The sequence below is a fragment of the Lathyrus oleraceus genome, chromosome 2, assembly GCF_024323335.1.
Source record: "Lathyrus oleraceus cultivar Zhongwan6 chromosome 2, CAAS_Psat_ZW6_1.0, whole genome shotgun sequence".
In the NCBI taxonomy this organism is placed as follows: domain Eukaryota; kingdom Viridiplantae; phylum Streptophyta; class Magnoliopsida; order Fabales; family Fabaceae; genus Lathyrus; species Lathyrus oleraceus.
The window spans coordinates 89,859,427-89,878,125 of NC_066580.1; the positions used below are offsets into that span (position 1 = coordinate 89,859,427).

Consider the following 18,699-nt stretch of genomic DNA (forward strand, 5'->3'; position numbering starts at 1 on the left):
TAAGGGGTTTAGAAGTTGATGGTGTGGGAAGTGGAATGGTAACATTTGTATTAATGGTTTGGGGAGCAGAAATAGGTGGTTCAGCAGGAACTTTTTCAAATAGAACTTGTTCATACTTAGCAGTTTCAACATGAGTAGTTATGGAAGTTGTCTGACAAGGATTGGTTATAAAACCAAAAGTATTTGGATTGGGGGTATGTGAAATAATAGTGGTAGATGGAAAGGATGAACTATTATCAACAGAATGAAATTGAGTTTCAGAAGGAACAAACTTACTAGAGACAGTTTCCAGCAACAACAGCTATTGGTTCTTCAGCAGAAGTGTCCAAAGTCCTCCTAGCAGAATTATAAGTCTGAACCTTCTTAGTCATTCCATCAGGATGCTTCTTAGAACTCTTCCTCTTCCTAGGAATTTCAAAAGCTTTGTTTTGGGAACATGTTTGACAAATATCAAGGTAATCTTTCAGAACATTCAGAGGATCTTGCATTGTGAAGATTGGAAAGTCTTCTAGACGGATCCTTCTGTTGGAGATAGCTTCATTGGTAACTTCAGCAGGGTTGGTTGTCAATTCAGATATAAGGCCCATGTTCTTCAGACTTCTGGCATTGAACATCCTTCCAACCCGAGGTTCCAGCTCTTTGGTGATTTGAGCTTCTGTTAAAGAGTCTGTCAACTTACTCTCCATCAGAATATCTTATATCATCCTTCCAAGGGGAATCCAATTCCTCTTATTCTTGCTTCCATCTCTGGTTTTCTTCACCATGACTATTAGGTATTGAAAGAAAAATGAATGGAGGTTCACCTTTTTCCTAGTAGCAATATAGTAGAGAATGTATTGTTGGTCACCATTGATGTAGTCTACATAATTCATTGGCTTTCTGTGATAAACACACCCTAGAAGAATTTTGGCCCAGATCCTCATATAAGGTAGAAGATCCTTGATCTTGTTGGAGTGAACTCCAGAAGTGAAAATCACTTTTAAAATTTCAATAAGATCATACTTTTTCTCCATCATCTAATTACATCTCGTTCTAAACTTATCATGTCCAATGAGTTTTGAAATCAGTTTTCAATTATGACTATATTCTTTCCCATAACAAAAAGTAACTTGAAAAACTGAAGTCTTGGCATGAGTCCAAAATTCTCTAACTAGGTGAAAGAAAACTGGACCTTGGAGACAGTCAAAGTAATTCTCCCAGCCTTGAATTTTTAAAGTACTCAAAAGGTCGAATCCATTTTCTTTCAGATTCTCAAAATCAACCATGAGTTCACAAAGAACTTCCAATTCATTTACAAGAGTAGTTAAGGTGAGTTCAGGGGATTAATAAGGTTCTTCAGAGAACACTTCTTGAGCAGATCCCGAAGCAGATTTCGAAAAACTAGTTTGAAGGAGATGATGAGTTTGTTGTTGTTGTGACGATAAAGACGAACCACAAATAACTATTTGAGCAGTTGAATCAAGTTGTTATTGAGAAGACATTATTGATGAAGAACGAGGTTTGGGTTGTAGAGACTTTTTGGTTTGAAAGAAAGAAAGTGTAGGAAGTGAATGTAGCGAAAGTGTGTGAAGTGGGTTTATATAAGTGTTTTGCAATCATGAATAAAATCTTGAATAGTGCATAAAATCTGACAAGGGGTAAATCGTGATGATTTTACATAATCCCAAGAAATTTATTCACTCAATGTGTCACTCAACCGTTCAGAAGTGTTTCAATTTTCTAAGACAATTGTCTTTAAAACTGTACCACTAACCAAGACTAATTGATAACTATTTCATGCAAAAAAAAATTCAGTATCCAGAAGGCAGAACGTTTAGCAAAACAAGTTCTGACTGAATACTTCTGAACTTACAAAACCTTCTCACTTCAGAAGACTCAAATGTTCATACTCAAAATTTCTCAGGGTCTCATTAAACCATTATGAGAAGTTAAACATTCTAAGATAATCATATTTTTCATTCTAGACATAAATCCATTTTTAAATTCTTCAGAATAAAAACAAATATATCTTCGACAAGGTTTTTTTAAAGATATCATCCCATTGATAATTTGTATCAAAAAATTTTAAGTTTAAAATTCCCTTCTGAACATAGTCACGTATAAAGTGATGTTTAATCTCAATATGTTTAGCTCTACATTATAAAATGGGTTTCTTATATAAATAAATAGAAGAAGTATTATCATAGAGAATTGGAATGTTACTCTCATATATCTGAAAATCTTCTAGCTGACTTTTCATCCAGAGCATCTGAGTGCTGCATCCAGAAGTTGCAATGTATTCAACTACAACAATTGATAATGTTATGGTTGATTGTCTCTTGTTAGACCATGAGATCAAGTTGTCTCCCAGAAACTGACAGCTTCTAGAAGTGCTTTTTCTTTCAAGTCTATCTCCAGCGTAATTAGCATCGCAATAACCCACTAACTTGTACTCTTTTGATTTACTATAACACAAGCCAAGGTTAATAGTACCTTTCAAATACCCGAAGGTCCTATTTACATCTATTAAGTGCAGTGGCGGAGCCGAAAAAATTATAAATCCTGGGCAAAAATTTAAAGACCGCAAATTCACATTGTATATAATATATAAATAGTCATCAATCCAAATAAAAGAGACTAGTCATTTTTTTTAACAAAAGTATAGTTTAAAATAAAAGAGATGAAACATAACCTTACAATAGTGTGTTAAATAAAACCACGAGGCAAATGTTCTTTTCGAGACTTCTTTGCGATGAATGTTTGAATAATATCATTATCGTCAAGTGACTTGAATATCTCCCGCTCAGTGCAACATATCATCAAGACATTGAACCACGCATCGTTGATCTTATTGCACAATTTAGACTTGATAATCTTCATTGCGGAAAAATCTCTTTCAATGGATGCTATCGACACTGACAGTATCAAAGCTAACTCAATATGTTTGTAAACCAATGGAAATACCAAATGTTTCTCAGTTCGAACCATTTTCATATCCAAACTTTGAACATATTCACAAGTGGAAAATGAAGCATTTCTTTTCACTTGAAGAACATAAGTGTCAAGTTGATCCCTTATTGTTCCACAATCATCATCATAAAAGTCTGCATGGTAAATATCAGCAAGACGAGCAAGCTTATCAACATCAAACTTGGAGAAAGAGTTCTTGGGGTCAAGACATGAGAAGCAATAAAGGATAATGTTACTTCCTTCACTAAAGCAGTGATCCATCTCCACACATATTTTGTTAATAGAAATATAAAAATTCTCTACACGATAATGATGAAGATTAGTGATAGTCCTCCTGTTTACTATGGAAATTGGTAAACAACCGCTGGTCCTCCCTAGGCCTTAAAACTAAGGGTTACTTGCAGGATCGACCAGTTGATCCTAAGACATGTGCTAGTGCAAGTGTGGCTTATTCAATTCGACAGAACAACTTTGTGAGGAACGACTCCTGACAAAGTATTGAACAAGCGCAGGTTTTTTCCACACGAAAGGTTTAAATGATGCTATAGCCTATGGATGACTCGTGACCGACAACACTACAACATTCAAAAGACGTACACGACGAACACACTTTTGGTGAACTCTATTATCGTAATAGAATCAGTGTCGACAACATAAAGTGATAACTCAAAAGTAAATGAAGTTAAAATAAAATGTTCAACGGGAACAATTGAAAAGTAAGTAAGTTGCATTGAAATAAATGTGGTGATTCACGTACATAGCGATCTTAAAAACTCTTGCTTCCTCGCGCTGGGAATGAGAAGTTTTTTACAAGTGATTTTAGTACAAGGTGAACACATCGAGCCCCTCGTGGAATATCCTATTTATACTAAACTAAAGAAAATGCCTACAGGCCAAAAACTCCTAAAAGATAGTAGACGTCGTGCCACACGATCTGCAAACTGCTATATGCTCGTTCTACAAACTGCTTCATATTCTGGCGCTTATTCTTCTTGTAACTGCTAGTCATTTTCAATTTCAAACTTCTCCCGCCCAGGTATTTAGGTCGACCATGTCTTCTATGTGTTTGACACAACTAGAAATTCCTTAAGTCCCAGTCTTCAGTTCAGTCGACATAATGGATTTTCGACCAATATGATTCTTCTATCGGTTTCGTCTCTTAGTGACTTTTGTCTTTCTCAACTCTTGCTTTATCTTAGGCACATCTCGATGCCTTGATGGGGTATAAACCTTACATTCATAAGTCACTTTCATTGATTACACCTTCAACATGCCTTATAGATTTCTTATGGTAACAAAATGCCCCCCAGAGATGCCATTTACGAATGTTGACTTTTTTGTGAGATAATGGCATCTTTGAGATGTCGACTTGCTCCTCACCGCTTCCACTTCTACTTAGTGGTACCTCTGTTTGCCCCATGCTGATGACGTCACCTAATCATGACAACGTCTCCCTTTTTTCCTCGAGACACACAAAATCACGTCTTCATCACTTCACGTCTTTATGACTGAAACGTGCTTACCGCCATAACTGCCTTTTCGCCTCCATGTGTCTGCAGACGTGGGAACATGAGTATAGCTGTCACCGTGGGAAATCAAACGTTTACTCTTCCTTTGCTTAGGATTTAACTCTTATAAAACCATTGTTCCTTCTTCTTCTTTCCTTTTTCGCCCTTTTCCTCAGTGAACGCAAATCACCTGCACTCTGTTTTAGTCAAAAGAACCATCTTTCTTCTCCAAACCTTCAACTTCCTCCATGGCTAGCTCAAGTAAAAGCAAACCACTTCCCTCCGCTGCGAAGCTTGCACAACCACTCACAATTGATGGCAAGGAGTACGTTCCTGAACCTCCATTTGCAGAAGAAAAAGCAAAAATCTGGCATTCCCAGGTATTGATCCCTTTCTCCTTGGCTGACGAACCTTTAGCATTTTTAGGTCCACTTCCAGAAAATCGTCATCCTGAGATAACCAAAACAGATTCCTTTTTCCCCATCAGTCATCTCTTTGAACCTTTGATTTCTTCCCAAACACCTTTTTCCCTTCGTTATGTCGACAGGAATTTTAGGACTGCTCCTCCCAAGAATTGTCCTAAGTTTTGCGCCTGGATGGATCGATTAGAAACAGAGAAAATCGACCATTGGAAAAGGACAGGTATCTATACCCTTCTGCAGATTGCCCGTTGTGGCCCTCCTCAATCTTGTGGCATGTTACTGGCTGCCCTCAAATTTTGGGATAGTTCGACCAATTCTTTCCATACCAAGTGTGGCATGATTACACCGACACTCTTGGATATTGCTGCCATCACTGGCTTAAAACTGTCTGGCGAAGTCTTCGACTGTGAAGTCGTAGCACCAGTCTCTCTGTGGTTTGACGTTGGTGGCTCTCGCAAGCCGACATACAACAACTTTATTGATCACCATGCCACCTTTTCAGGCCCTATGACCACTGAAGAACACGTGGCTTTCTTGACTCTTTGGATATCTCGTTTTGTTTTCTGCTCTAGATCTATGCAGATAGCCAAACATTTTGCTCTCCTGGCAACCTAGCTGCACCAAGAGCGTGACATCGCTCTGGGCCAATTAATCTTGGCCTCTCTTTATGAATCTCTGTCTGAAGTTGTCTGTCAGATCAAACTCTTTGACCCTAAGAACTCAAAGAAGAAAAATGTTTTGGTCTATGGACCTTTTTGGTTCTTACAATTGTGGCTCAACGCCACTTTCTCTAAAGCCAAAGCACCCTATGGGATGAGAAGGGTTGCGTGTCCCCCAGAAGAACAACACCTCATTTGGAAGCGACTGATCCCTTTGACGCCTATCGACAAAACTTTTCCTGACGTTAAGGTGTTTCGCCTCTTGATCACCATTATGCTGACCTGTGCCGACTTTCTTCCTCCTACGGCCCCTTTCAGCCGTCGAACTGAAGGTCCTGAATGGCTCACCGGGGCTTTTCCTCCGACTGAAGATGAGCATAAAAATGAAACCTTCCTTATCTGGAGACGCCTTCTGGTCCCCCGATTTCTGTCGGCTGTAACCTCCGGCAGCAACCCTGGCCTAGTTGCTTACCAACCTAACTTGGTATCCAGACAATTTGGCCTTTGTCAGTTCATTCCCAAGTCCTTGTATTCTTCTCCCGACTTACTCACAAACATCCTTTGTGACCAACCCTGGAGTATAATCCAAGAAGATCTTGAGACCCTTTGGGAAAATCGACCAAAACTCCATTCCATTCCTTTTCAACCAGCCTTCTTCTGCACCAAAGAGTTTGATGATTGGTGGCAGTCGTATCTTGCTGTTTGTATTGGCGCTCCTGAGGCCAAATTATCTGAACTAACTCAGGCTCTTATTTATTTGCAGGCGAAACCGACTAAGTGTAAGGCTCTCCATGCTAAACAAATTCCCGCTTTTCAAAACTATTTCCAAGCTGTGTATCGACCTGATAATCTTCGTCGGACCATCTCTGAGGCCGCGTCCGAATTAAAGGAGAAGGTAACCGACAGGCTCCCAAGACTCAAAATCCCTGGTTACGCGAAAGACAAATATCTTTACGCCCTTCATTTTGGAAACATCAAATTTCCTCCTTTGCCATCTAGCCCGCTGGCTTTGGCCTTTGGCAATTTAGTTCTAGATTGGTCTTATTATCCTTTTTCAGCCGTGCAAAATGCTTATAAGAAAAAGGCCGACAGAGTGGTACCGACGAAGCATTATCTGCCCTACTACTCAGGGCCACTTCATATTGATCCTCAATATGTTAGCGTGTTCGAATCCACACAAATTGGTAACACTTTTCTGAAAAGCTAGCACCTCCTTTTAGTTGGATTTCGTTGCTTACTTGCTTTTTATGTTTCTTTACAGTGATCCCCCTAGACCCTGTGGATCACGTTCATGCCAATGAACCTCCCCTTTCGACACAAGAGACTCAGGTTCGACTCTGGCTTGTTTGCCATTTTCTTTTACCTCGATTTTTTATTCTTAACTGTCATTTCTCCTTTTGCAGGCTACTCCTGAGAAGTCCTCTGATGATGATGAGCGACCTATTGCCCAAGTTTTGAAAAAACCCAGTTCTTCGGTATGCATCTATATGAAGCAATCTCCCTCAACCTAGTGATTTCTCCAAGGAAAACAATACGTAGTTTCTAACTTCTTACTTATGTGCAGGGTCAACCACGTTCGACAGACCCCACTGTCTCTTCTCACTCCAAGAAATCCAAAAAACACAAACTTCTGCTGCCACAGGACCTGAGGTATTTCTTGTCGGCTTGTCTGATCTTCTGACTAGAATATCTGCTTATAACCTCTCTTCGTGTCTTCAGCCGACTCAACCATCTTCTCAGCACTCCCACAAATCCAAAGGCCATCAGGGCCACAAAAGGAAGAAGCACGATTCTCCCTCCAGGAGTGGTGAAGCCAAGAAAAAGAAACACCACAAAGTGCTCACTCTAGAGGCTCCTGCTTTAGATGCCGACACTATTGTGGTTGACACTTCTCTCCTTAATAAAGCTCCTGATCCAGCTGTGGGGGCTTCGCAGTCGACCAGCACCCCCGCTGCTATTGTCTTGGGGGAAGAAAATCCAGATGTCGTTTCCCCTACACCGACACAGGTAATCACTCGTTTTACTATCTTTTCCCTTGAATCATTGGACTCTTCTTACAAATATCTTTTTCTCTTACAACAGGCTGATGCTTCTGAAGAGCCATCTCACACTGTCGTCGACTACACTCCCTCGTCGCTGGCTTCTTCTCCAACTCACCAAGCACCCTCTGACGACACTGCTGGTGAGTTCATTGGCTTCCCTATCCAGATTAGTGATAGTGACTTTGATTCCGTCACTAGTCCTGCAACGCACACGGATTCCAGTTCGACTAGTTCTGACTCTAGTCTTTCTTCAGCTTCCTTGCCTTTGTAGGATTCAAGGGGGTTGGTGGATGTCGACACCATGAAAAACCAACCTCAAACTACTCCTATATCAGATACTTCTCCTTCATCTTCCCAGGGGCTGGCAATAAAGCCTTCTGCTCTAGAAGCAATTGCTAGGCTTCGTAGCCTGGTAAGATCGCGTGATGCTTCTTCAGATTCTGAGCAGCTTCACCATTCTGGTAAGATGGGTTCTGAAGTGACGAAACTCAAAGCTCTAATGGACAAGCTTCTTTTTCACGCCTTGAATCCGAATCTCCCCCATGTGCTTATGAGTGAACCTGTTGTCGGCCCAAAAATCTTGCATGTGCTTTCCCAACTCAAAGAGCTTCAGCTCTCAGAGTATGCTGAGTGTGCAACGACCGCTTTAGAAAAACTTCTGGTTCCCATGCTGCGTCATCTCGACAGCGTTAGGGAAAATGAACGCCAGATTGTAACTACTAAGGCCTTTGTGAAGGAGAAGTGGGAGTTGGTGATGAATGTCGACGCAGAGGTCACTAAATTTCTTGGGACGATTGAGGAGAAGAAAAAAGAATTGGCCTTCAAACAAACAAGGGCTGCTGAGATACGCCAGCAAATTGATGGCCTTCGGCGTCAAATTGCTGCTTTGGACAGTGAGTTGGAGTCAATAACTGAGGAGGAGGAATGCATTATCGACAAGGCCATAAAGCCTGCCCAAGACACTATGGAGCAGACCACCAGCGATGCCTTGGCTGTAGCTGAAGAACTTTCCACTGTTGAAAAGAAGCTTGAACAACTTAAAGTCCAGGCCGACACCTTGGAACCTATGTCTCTCCACTACAACTTTGAGCTTCAAGCCTTTCGATCTAAATTCGGCCAACTTTGACCGATTTTATTTTTATGTAATATCTGAACAATGACTTTTTGCCAATTTTTATGTTATTATTTTACTTTTTAGCACTGTGTACATTTATTTTCTGTGCTTTTATAGCTGGTTTCAAACATAGTTTTCTCCAACCTAGTTTATTCGACAGCCATTTAGTCTGTCAAAATCTTGACCCCTTGAAGGAGAGGCCTATACTTTTGTAAGTATTTTCCATTTACTCTCAAGATTCGCCTATCTGGTGCCAACTCTTCGAACTCGTAGGCATTATTAGAGAAAACCTGCAAAACCTTAAACGGTCCTTCCCAATTCGGGGACCATTTACCCCAAACTCTATCATTTCTATCCATAGGCAAGATCACTCTCCAAACTAAATCGTCGACAGCGAACATTTTGCCTTTCGACAGCCATTTAGTCTGTTAAAATCTTGACCTCTTGAAGGAGAGACCTATACTTTTTTAAGTATTTTCCATTTACTCTCAAGATTCGCCTATCTGGTGCCAACTCTTCGACCTCGTAGGCGTTATTAGAGAAAACCTGCAAAACCTTAAAGGTCCTTCCCAATTCGGGGACCATTTACCCAAAACTCTATCATTTCTATCCATAGGCAAGATCACTCTCCAAACTAAATCGTCGACAGCGAACATTTTGCCTTTCACCTTCTTATTGTAGGCTCTGGCGACTTTTTCTTTCTGCCTTTGTAGTGAATCCAAGGCTGACATTCTCTCTTCATCTAAATCGACCAGTTCGTCTGCCATCATGCTCCAATAATCTTCAAAAGGTATTTCATATTGCCTTTGGATTCTGACCGCATGAACCTGAATCTCTACTGGTAACACTGCATCGTGCCCATATACCAGTTGAAATGGAGTTGCCCTGGTTGCTTCTTTTGGCGATGTTCGACATGCCCACAAAGCTTGATCTAACGTCTTATGCCAATTTCTTGGCTTCTTGCCTATATGTTTCTTTATTAGGCTAATGATCACCTTATTGGCCGCTTCGACTTGGCCATTTGCTTGTGCATAATATGGGGTAGAAGTCAATAATTTGATTCCCATTTCTTTTGTAAAATCTTGCACTTTTCGACCAGTAGAGACTGACCCTTGGTCGGTTGTAATTGTTTCTGGGATACCAAATCTGCAAATGATGTGACTTTGGACAAAGTCTATCACAGCTTCTTGATCTACATTTGTCAATGCTACGACTTCGACCCATTTTGTGAAATAGTCGATACCTACCAAAACATACCTTTGTTGTTTTGACGAAGCTGGTTTTATTTCTCCAATCACATCCAATGCCCACCCTCGGAAAGCCCAGGGCTTCATAATTGTATGCAACTCACTTGCAGGCACAAGTTGTATGCCCCCATGCAATTGGCGTTCCTGACAGCTTTTAGCAAATTCAATGCAATCTTTCAACATTGAAGGCCAATAAACTCCTGAGCGCATCAAAAGCCATTTCATCTTCAGTCCTGCTTGATGCGCCCCACACACTCCACTATGTACACTAGACACAGCCACATATGCCTCACTTTCTCCTAAGCATTTTAGTAAAACTCCTTCAGCCGTCTTTTTGAACAATTCATCATTCACCAGGACATAGCTGAGTGCCCTATATTTTACCTTTTGATCTATCGACCCTATAGGATTACGTAAATAATTGACTAACGGTTTACACCAATCACTTTCTCCTTCGTCGCCGACGGTCAGAATTTCAAAATGATATTTATCTACAGCTCCCAACTTTATAATCGACAAATCTGATGGTGATAATAGTGTCGCTCGTACCTTCTCTCTTACTTGGACCTCTTCTTCATCCTAATCTTTCGACGCTTTGTACCCTGAAGCTTCCTGCGCCAAATCGTTTGCTCTCTGGTTCTCCTTCCGTAGTATGTGCTGGAGGCTTACTTGCTCAAACCTCTTGAATAATCTGATGGTAACCACAAAATACATGATTAAATTTTCTTTAACACACATGTGTTCTTTTGATACCTGCTTAATTACTAACTCAGAATCTCCCATAATTTCGACATTCCTTTCCCCCAATTCTAGCAGAAGTTCAAGTCCTGTAATCAACGATTCATATTCTGCTTCATTGTTTGTGCATACTCCTTCAATTCTGTATTTGAACTCTGCTGGAATTCCATCTAGAGAAATTATGACTCCCCCTATCCCATATCCATTCTTATGCCTTGAACCGTCGAAGTATAGTCTCCGTGGCGCTATGTCTACGTAATTTTGCGCCGTTTCGACCATTGAATGGTCGACAAGGAAATCTGCCACTTCTTGCCCTTTCATTGCTTTTAAAGGTACGTATGTCAGAGAATACTCAGTTAACGCTAAAGCCCATTTACCAATTCGACTATGCAAAATTGGTTTAGATAACATGTGCTTAATAATATCAAAGTGAGAAGATACATACACATCAACAGGCTTAATATATTGCTTTAGTTTCATACAAGAAAAATACAGGCATAGACATAGTTTTTCTATATCAATATACCTAGTTTCAGGATCATTAAGCATTCGACTAAGGTAATACACAGGTCTTTCGGCACATTTTTCATCCTCTTGGACTAGCATACTTCCTATAGTCGATTCTGAGGCTGCAATATACAACCTCATTGGCCTATTCCTAACAGGAGGGGCCAGTACTGGAGGCTTAGTCAAATAATCTTTGATTTTGTCGAAAGCCTCTTGGTGCTCTTCTTCCCACTTAAAGTCCTCATTCTTCAGTTGAAGGAGTGGTGAAAAGGCTTTAGTTTTGCCACTTAAATTTGATATAAATCTTCTAAGAAAATTTATTTTACCCAGCAAGGATTGCAGTTCCTTTTTGGTCGACGAAGGCTTGACGTCCATAATGGCTTTAATTTTGCTTTGGTTTACTTCAATACCTTTTTTGTGCACCACAAAGCCAAGGAAATCACCCGCCTGCACACAAAAAGCACACTTTAATGGATTCATTTTCAATCCATATTTCCTCATCCTTAAAAAGGCCTTTCAGAGATGTTTGACGTGAGTAAGTCGACCATTTGATTTTATCACAATATCATCAATGTATACTTGCATGAAATCTTCAATAAAATCATGGAACATTGAGTTCATTACCCTCTGATATGTCGCTCTGGCATTTTTCAGGCCGAATGGCATGACCACCCACTCATATGTTCCCAAGGCTCCTGGGCATCGAAACGCCGTCTTCGGCACATCTTCTTCTGCAATAAAAATTTGGTTATATCCAGAATAACCATCTAACATACTTAAATATTCAAAGCCAGCGGCCGAATCGACCAGCATTTCTGCTATGGGCATGGCATACTCATCTTTGGGGGCAGCAACATTTAGATCTCTAAAGTCAATACATACTCTTAGAGACCCATTTTTCTTAATTACTGGCACAATATTGTCCAACCATTCGACATACCTTGCAGTTTGTATAAACTTGCTTTTGAGGAGCCTTTCTACCTCAGCTTTTATCTTTGCCATGATCTCTGGTGTGAAACGTCTAGGCGTCTGCTTTACTGGCTTTCTTCCAGTTTTTATTGGAAGATTTAGTTCGACCAAATCCCTACTTAAACCAGTCATTTTGTTATAATCCCAAGTGTAAGACCCTAATTTTTACCCTAAGATCCCTCATGGCATCATATCATTGTTCATTTGCATTTGCCTCAAGGATCCTAGCATCTTGGCTCCTTAACCCTTGGGTTGAGACTTGTGTGAGTTGGTTTGAGACCACCAAGCATGCTTGAGTTGTATATTATTACTTTTATTATTTTGTCTACTAACCAAAATAACAAAAATATGTCACTAACTTGTTTTGTTTTGAAGCTCAAGTAGTCATATGATCCAAGGCTCCTAGGAGGCCCTTGTACTCAAAGAAATGGCTAGATGAAGATGAAAGCAAGTATGACAATGGTTCACAAAGCTCTCAATCATCATATATGTTTCCCAAGTATCTTCATTTGTCAATTTGATCAAGATAAACCAAAGGGCTTAAGGTTTGTTTCCCAAGGAAACCCTAATTCATTTGTGCATTGACTATGCCTTGCTCATGAAGCAACCTCAACCTATGATCAAATTCAATCAAGGGAAGTTATTTCATTCATCATTTTATGCATATATATGATCCTATGTGAGTGTACTCAATCATTCATTCATCAAGATTTGAGGTTTGGACTTGAGAAGTTGACCAGTCAAATCATCTAACTATTTTGAAATCCACTGAGACCTAACTTTTTATGTGTTTGTCAAATAATGATGACCCCAAGAGAAAAAATGTTATTAATAACCATATTAACAACTTTCATGTTCATCAAAAATTCATTTGAAACTTGGAAGGTCATCATTCATTTCAAAACATTATAGGTCATTTTGACTGAAACCCTAATTTTGGGTCAACTTCCCAAGGACCTAATTCCTTCATTTTTTATGATTTTGAGGTGAGACCAAGTGCATTGGAAATTTTAAGATTTCTAATTCAATTTTTATGTTGGACAAAGTTTCATAGTCCTAAAAGAAACACATGTGATAATACAAAACAGTATAGGTCACTTTGGACCAAAGCCATTGAATCTTGAAAAAAGTCCAACTTCAAGTGCCCATAACTTTCTCATCAAAAATCCAAATTATTCAAAATTTAAGTCCAAATTAATTGTCTTGAAACTATCTCTAACTTTGGTGTTGGAGGTTTTTCCATTTGAGGCTTGCATCATTGAAACAGAAGGGCTTGAAGTTGGTCCTTTTTGGCAAATTTTTCAAATACATGTTTGGTACCTTGAATTTCATGGCCAGTTTTCACAATTTTCCAAACTCCAAATGGATTTTTGTCCAACATATCTTTTGTTCCTTATGTTAAGACCTTTCCAACCATTACTCACATTCCTATGTTTGTATTTTCCAAATGGGACTTTCGAAGAGATGAATATTCGTGACCATTTATGCATTTCATGATGAAACTTCATACACAAGCAATTGTAATGCAAACTGCACATCCAAACCATTCCATTATGCTCTCAGCTTGCAAAACCATTAGCTTTTGAGCCTCACATACGCCTGTACAGGCCCATGCATGGAGGACCCAAAGCTTCATGCACACGGTTTCCATCCACCTTGCCTTGGATCTCAGCTATAAATAGAGGCATCACTTCATTCAATTCTCAACCTGAAGGCGCCTGAAACCCTGTTGGAATTGAATCCTAACCTCTCACCAAAGGAATTTGAATTTTCATTTCTCTTTTTCAAGTTTGACTTTCAACAACATCAGTTGATTTTCAATACTAATTCCTAAGCCTTGCACCCATACCATACATCAAGATCAAGCTGCAAGCAAGCATTTGGTTGGATCGTGCTCATCAAATTTGCACTTCAAAGGTTTACCTCTTAACTGTTTTGCTTCGAATCTCACCATATATTATGCATTGCTTGTGTTGGTTTGGTTTTCTGAAGTTCTCGTGTGAGAGGCAATCCAATGGTGGCTTTAATTTCATGAATTGTTGCTTTGCAGATTGAACACCTAGATTTTCAACCTCAGATTTCTCCTTCCATTGGGATCTTGAGTGAAAACTAAGGTTACAGGGGTGATGTACATCACCCCAGCTTTAATTTGATATAAGGATCGTATGTTTTGGTTGAGGTTGTAAAACCTGCAACTGATGGCCGAATTTAGCTTGCTCGCCGGAGAAGACGGTGGTTTCCAAAATTGTTTTTAATTGTTTTTAATTCATTTTAAATACTTTTTGATATTCAAAAATTCCAAAAATATTTTCCTAACATGTATGAATGATGATAAGTCTATGAAAAATATTCTCATCAATTTTTTAATTGATTTGAGATTTTAGTTCATATATGTTATTTTTCTCCATTTTTAATTATTTAAAAATAGTTTCTGTTTTCAAAAAATGTTGAGAAAATTTGTCAAACCTAGTTTGACCATGTTAGACTTATGATGATCCAATTGGACTTATCCAAGATGATTTGAATTGGATTTGAAGTTTGACCATGATTTGTTCATTTTATTTTATGTATTATTTTAATTCCAAAAAAATACCCAAAATATGTTTGACCTTTCTTGACTTCTAAGTTTCATTTCACTTCTGTTTACCATTGATTGATGTTGATTCCATTCATGTTTGATCAATGTGTTTTGGTTATGTCATTTGGATTTCCATTTTGTACATTCTATCTTCATCTCTTTTCTTTATCTTTTTCTTTTGACCAATGAGTTAATGATTTGTGGTTAGCCTTGACATAGGAGAGGCTTGACCTTCTTTGATCCAAATCAAATTCAACTTGATCAAAGATCAAGTGAATTGCTTTGTGTCCAAGATAGGTTGCTTTTTGGTCAAGCAAAAAACCTAAAATCCATACAAGGTCATTCTTCTTTTCTTTTGGCATGGCAAGTTGTAGGAGTTTGGCTTACTAGTCATGATCTCTAACTTGTGTTTATTTTCCTATAGTTTTATTGACCGGTCTCAGATAGGTGTGACTACTACATTAGTCCACTTACGATTGCTTAACATAGCGCTAAATTGCCTTATGGCACACTAACACTAACTACTAATTACTAACTTTTAATTCAAGCATTTAATTCTTGCAATTTACTTTAATGCAATTTAATTTCTTGCTCATTTATTCATATTGCCTTTGCCCTTTGATCACTTGAGCTCATGTTTATGTTTATGCCATTTGCCTTTTGCTCACTTGAGCACATTATTGTATATAAATATATTGTTGCCTTGTGCTTGTTTTGTTTTGTTTGTGTGAACCAATGCAAAAAAGGAGAAAGGACTTAGAATTAGGACCTCACCTATGCTTAATGGAGTTCAAGAGCAACTAGGCCTCATGCCTTTAGAATGCTAAAATTGATTGAAGAGCAACTAGGCCTCATGCCTTTAGAATGCTTAATCTTGAAGTTGACTTGAAAGGACCCCTAATCTAAACTCTATCTTTGTCCATTTCACTTATTACATTGTGAACTTTTTTATTGTTTGTTCTTGTGTGATAGGGATCCTAAACTTGAGATAGTTAGAAAGACCATTGTCATGAGCATCCAAGTTAAGAGAGGCAAGCCAATTGGAAGATCCTAGGAGCTTGATTGAATATTTGTTTGATTGCTTGAGTTAATTGCTAAGTCCAAAGGAAAGGAGAAACTTGAATCATCTTTATGATCTCAAGAAAGGAACTCCAAGGGTTTTATTCTCTTATCTCATCTTTGCATGTTTAGAACTAGCCTTTCTCTTCTTCTCTCCATTCTAACCCAAGCCAAACTCATTTTGTGCAAACATTGACATTATTTTCAAAACTAGAAACCTAGGCATTATGCCTTTGATTTTTTCAAACTCTTTTCATAATACTTATTTTGAATTGAACCTTAAGTCAACTTTGACTTTATTTTGTGAATACTTCTAATTTGTAATTACAACTCACTCAAGCTTGTTTTGTGGTTCCAATGACCACTTTTGTTAAAAACCTTTTTTCACAAACATTAGCCATAGGTTTGAGTTATCATAGTGGTTGATGTAAACCTCACCTTATCCTTAGTGATTGGACTATAAGTCTTCCATATAGGATGGATCCCTCACCAGTATGTTGAAGTTCTCCTCACATGGTGGATTGTGGTTTAGGTTGAGTTTTCTCCCTTTGATAACAAAAGACCTTAAGGCTTTTGACCAATCAATTCACCAATTTATTTTGAGATTTTTTTACCCCAAACTACGAGGTTTTGATCCTACCTTTGTGATGGTACGTAGGCAATGGGTTTATCCATTCAAACAAAAATTGTAAATAATTTGTATATTCTTTTCTCATCTCCCCAACCATGTTTACACAAATATTTTCACAAATACCTACCTACCATACAGCTTTGCAAAAAGGGCTCCCTTAGAGTACTAAGGATGTTTTGGGTGCTTAAAACCTTCCCATTGCATAATCAACCCCCTTACACAGATCTCTGACATTTTTATTAGTTTTTGATTTGATAAAACTTCTCGGTTTTTGTTCGCTTTCTAACCTTTCCTTTGGATAAATAGAAGTGCGGTGGCGACTCGAATTGTATGATTTACTTTTGATTTAGTCAATAAATCTGAAGGTAACGAATACCCCGCTACACCAAGCAAAACAATCTTTAAATTCTTTAAGTAAAGATATTACCTCAGATTTTAACTCTTTGTCGATGTTAGCGTTGATGTATGTTGGCCTTTTGTCGCCAATTTCGCCAAGGACAGATTCTTCTAAGGGGTCTTATGGTCGCATCTTCTCTGGTGCCTTTGGGTCTTTTTCAAACCCTAAAGGTTCATCGTCGTAAATACAGTCCAAACGCTGCATGTTGACATTTCCTTCAGTCAAAACTGGCTTATCTGGAAGCTCTTGCTCAATAGCCAAATGACCTTCTTTCTTTAACACATAGGCTTCGACAGCCATGTTTTCTTCAGCCTCTAGAGCCGCTTTTATTTTGTTCTCGGCAACGTATGCCGAAATCCTTTTTAGAGCTTCTAGCTCAGTCATCATCAGTGACATCCCCCCAGCCTGTCGGCCGGATACCTGTATAGGGTGGATCATCTAAACGTTCCACATACCAAATGAAGCCATGAGTCTCGTGCAGAGTTAGAGAAACAAAAGCTTCACTTAGATTAGCGTACACATCCTCAGCTGGAAAACAAGGAGAAATATTGGCCAGCTTTCTCTCGAATTCCTTCTTGCCGACATTGTTCACGTCAGCCATGAAGTACCCTTGGTCAGCTTCGATATTTTCGACCACTCAATCTTCTCTCCAAATCACCAATCTTTGATGTGCTGAAGATGGTATGGCTCCGACACCATGGAGCCATTCTCTGCCGAATAGCAATTTGTAGCTTGGCTTGGCATTTATCACCATAAACAGTGTCCGTCTAGTTATTGAACCAACCGTGATATTCACCATGATCACACCCATGGTGATTTTTGTCTTGCCCCCATAGTCAGACAAGACCATGTTGTTGGATCTAATGTCAGTATCATACTTGCCAATCTTCCTCAGAATATGGTGTGGCATGATATTGACAGTGGCGCCACAATCTACCAACACTTTGTTGATAGTCACACCTTCCACTTTGGCCCTAATCAACAACGGTTTCAAATGGTTTTTCATAGTCATCGTGGGCCTTTCAAAAACCGCTTCTTGGCTCTCAGCAGAGCCATCATTCAACACAAAGTAGCATCTTGGCTGGTGTAAAGCCATTTCTTCAGCGTCGACATCATCTACCGACTCATCCACCTCAGTCACGCAGTTATATTCTTGTGGTAGAATTGACACCATGTTGACTAAGATGTCCATACTTGCTTCAAATTCTGAATTGAAGTCATCAGTAACTTCATCATAACATTTCTCAGTTGGTCGGCGGACGTACTCCTTGATCCGTTCTTTTGTTGCTGTGTCGATCTTCACAACAACTTTCTTTCCAGCATTCGCCCCACTGGCCATGCCTTTTCCAGCTATTCCTCTAGCAGCCTCTCTTTCGGCCTGCTTACGCCTCTGAAAGTGTCTCCATTGAGTCCTAGACATAGGGTTCTTCCCTAAATAATTTTCAGAGACATGAGTCCTTTTCTCAGACTTGAACTCACGCCTATATTTAATTACTAGACCTCCTCTAGCAGCAGCAGCCCCTTGTGGGGTTTCTTGTTTTTCCTGAGGCTTGACCCAAGTGCCTCTAGGAACACTTGCCGACGGTACGAAGCTCCCAGGCCTCGCCTGAGTGCTTTCCACAGCCTTCTTTGGGCCTCTTTCATTCTGGCGCTCTCTGTTCAGCCCATTTCTTTTGCTTTTGCCCAATTGCAGCTTCTGGAAATTTTCAGCAGCTATTTTTTCGGTGACAGCACCACATCTAGGGCACAAGCAAACTTGTGAACCCTTATTCTTGCAGCGGTACAAGAAATCTAGCAGATCTTCATCAGCCCTTGGGTAGACTTCAGCTATGTCGATGTCTGGGCTTTCACCAGTTTGCTCTAGCATGTCGGCCTCATC

At 39.4% G+C, this 18,699-nt stretch overlaps 1 pseudogene; it reads right to left on the reverse strand.

The window, feature by feature from the left end:
- Window positions 1-2,685: 2,685 nt before the first annotated feature.
- The window catches only part of LOC127122053 (uncharacterized), a 29,337-nt pseudogene continuing 13,323 nt past the window's right edge, over window positions 2,686-18,699 (reverse strand).